Raw genomic sequence first — 3,070 nt, 5'->3', positions numbered from 1 at the left:
ATAAAAAAAAAATAAAAATAAAAATAAAAATTTTTTTACAGAGTCCACGACGTGGCCACATACCTGCCACGACGTGGACAGGCAAAATTATTTTAAATTTTTTAGTTGGTAGTTAGTTTTTCTTATTTTAGTTCAGTTTTACGTTTTAGTTTAGCAAGTTGCAGGAGTTCATGACCAGAAGCTCAAACACACACTTGGTGCCACCACTGGAAGACCCCGAATCTGCACTTCACAAGAAAAAGACACCCTTGCAAGAATTGAAGTCAACCTTTTCTAGGAAGTCGGGAAAGAAGACAGGAGAGTCCAGCTCACCAGCAAAGCACAAGAGCAATCTTGAGCATTTGGATCACACACCCGTGCAAACCGAGTCCGAAAGCGATACCGAGCCAGAATTTGAAGAACACACAAGTGAACCCGAGAACGAGCCAAGGAACGAGATGGCAGCGATTGAAGAAATGTCCATGGGAGCATACAAAAAGCGGATCCGAGATGATATGGGTCCTGGGTTAGTCCAACCCGCAATTCCTGCCACTGCCACATTCGAACTAAAGGGACACATATTGACAGCACTGAAGGACATCCCATTTTTCGGGAAGGATCATGAAGATGCTTTTAAGCATCTAGACGAAGTCAACGACATTGCTGATTACTTTAATGTCCCAAATGTCACCAGAAATACAGTCTTGCTTAGGATGCTTCCCATCACTTTCAAAGGAGCTGCTAAGGAGTGGTTAAAAGCACTCCCACCAGGTACAATAACCACTTGGGCTCAAGTGCGTGAGCAATTCCTGGACCAGTTCTGCCCGCCATCCAAGATAGCCAAACTCAAGAAGGCGATAGCCAACTTTGAGCAACAACCGGGGGAGTCACTATACGAAGCATGGGAGCGGTACAAGGGCTTACTCAGAAATTGCCCTCAACATGACCTAAATGTGCAGCAAGAGATGTCAATCTTTTATGATGGGGTCAATGTAATGACAAGACAACTCCTTGATTCTCAAGGACCGTTGACAAAGAAAAATCCAAGGGAAGTCAAGGAGCTCATCGAAGAATTCGCGAAACACTCCCGCGAATACCATAACCCGAGGCAAGACGGAAGTAAAGGCGGTGGAGGGACCCAAACTGAAGAAATTGCAGCTGTCATGGCCATGCTAAATAACATGGATCGCCGGATAACACAACTGGACCAGTCGATACATGCCATAAGAGTGGGGTGCGAGCGATGCAGTGGTCCACACTTGACCAAGGACTGCAATATGGATGAGTCTGGGAACAGAAAAGCTCAAGTGTGCTACTCTAGTGGGGATAAGTTTGATGACGACTGGAGGAAACCAAAGAAGGAGTGGCTGCCATATGAAGAGTATAAAAAGCAAAAAGAAGAGAAGTATAGGCAGACAGGTCGAGGCTTTTACCAAAAGGAGTAGCCACCAATCGAGAAGAAACCCGACCTAGAGACCATTTTGATGAAGTTTATGGAGGCTTCGGAAAAGAGACATGATGCCACGGATTCTGCTATCATGGAACAACAAACATTGATGAAGAACCAGCAAGCATCCATCCATAACCTTGAAGTACAACTTGGTCAACTAGCCACTTTATTCCATGAAAAATTGTCCCCGAAGAATCCCGAAGTAAAAGCCCAATCTCACGTAATGGCCATCGATACTGAAGAAGATACAATATCCGAGTTCCTGGAGGCGTTGGAAGAACAACCGCAGCAGCCCAAGAAATCAAGGATCGAAAATGGAAAGAATGCTGAACCAGGCTCGCCACGACGTGGCACGCCTCTGGCCACGATGTGGCGCATGTCTGAGCAAAAATCTTTAGAGCCTATTCCAGATTATCATCCACCTATGCCATTTCCCACCCGTGCAGCACTTAGTCAACTGGAGAAGGAACATTTAGAGTTTGTGAAGCATGTGAAAGGGATTCCAATTAATACTCCCTTTGTTGAGTCCTTATACAAAGCTTCCGAGAACCAGAAATTACTGCAAGACTTGATAGATACGCGAAGGCAATTAAAGAAACAGTCTACAGTGATTCTAAGTGAGCAAATTTCAAAAGTTGTGTTGGGAGAAACACCAGAAAAGATGGGGGATCCTGGACGCCTCACTCTTCCATGCGAGTTTGGGAATAAAATGAAGGTTAATGCTTTAGCCGATTCCGGGGCTAGGATTAATCTAATGCCTTTTTCAGTTTATCAAAAATTGGAGATTCAGAAGATGAAGGCTACAAAGATGAAGATTCACATGGCGAACCGTTCGGTGACACAACCCCGAGGCATAGTGGAGGATATTTTGGTGAAAATCGGAAAATTTGTTTTTCCAATAGATTTTGTAGTCTTGGACATGAAAGAAGACACGGATGTTCCGATAATCCTTGGTCGGCCATTTCTTAACACTGCTGGTGCCCTGGTTGATATCCGCGAGTCCAAGCTCACTTTGAGGGTTGGAGATGAACAAGAAGTCTTCGGGATAAGAAATGACTTTCAAGAAGATAAAGAAGAGGTGTTCACGATTAATGAGGAGAATGAACTAGAAGAGTTGGAAAAGCATATGGAAGAAGAGATAAAGGTAGTTCATCAAGCCAAGAGGACAAAACCCAGGGCATCTGTTCCGTATTTGATTGAAGTCATAGCTTACAAGAACCCACCTTCTTGGGTGAGCAAAGAGGACGAGGAAATGACAAGTGATGAAGAGGAAGTCACTTCAAAAGAAACAAGTCGGAGGTGAAAGAAGAGGGGAACGCTATGGAGAGCAAGGAACACACAAAGGGCACAAAACGAAAGCATGAAGAAGATGGAAAAACTAAAAAAGAAAATTCAAAGAAGGCGTATAAAAGGAGAGTTCAAGCTTATAAACGGCGGTTCAAGGAACAAAAGATCCTGGTGGTAGACTCTTCCGAAGAATCAACATAGAAGGCACGGAGTCCAGCTCAAGACTCCAAGAAAAAAGAAGTGCTTCTCGGGAGGCAACCCGAGTTTGGTTTGCAATTTTTTTTTCTTTCTTTTTATTTTCTTTAATTAGGAAAGACATCAATTCATCATCTAAAAACCGGTAATAAGCAGAGA

The 3,070-nt window shown here is 43.7% G+C and overlaps 1 non-coding gene across 1 annotated transcript; it reads right to left on the bottom strand.

Annotated features, from left to right (window-relative positions):
* Window positions 1-821: 821 nt before the first annotated feature.
* LOC111900543 (small nucleolar RNA R71) lies at window positions 822-928 on the bottom strand. The gene has a single exon (XR_002853241.1). It is a non-coding gene; the product is annotated as a small nucleolar RNA R71 (small nucleolar RNA).
* Between the last annotated feature and the right edge of the window lie 2,142 nt (window positions 929-3,070).

Source organism: Lactuca sativa, chromosome 7, assembly GCF_002870075.4.
Source record: "Lactuca sativa cultivar Salinas chromosome 7, Lsat_Salinas_v11, whole genome shotgun sequence".
NCBI classification, from domain to species: Eukaryota; Viridiplantae; Streptophyta; class Magnoliopsida; order Asterales; family Asteraceae; genus Lactuca; species Lactuca sativa.
The sequence above is the reverse complement of the archived record's forward strand: the minus strand, read 5'-3'. Positions and strand labels throughout refer to the sequence as shown.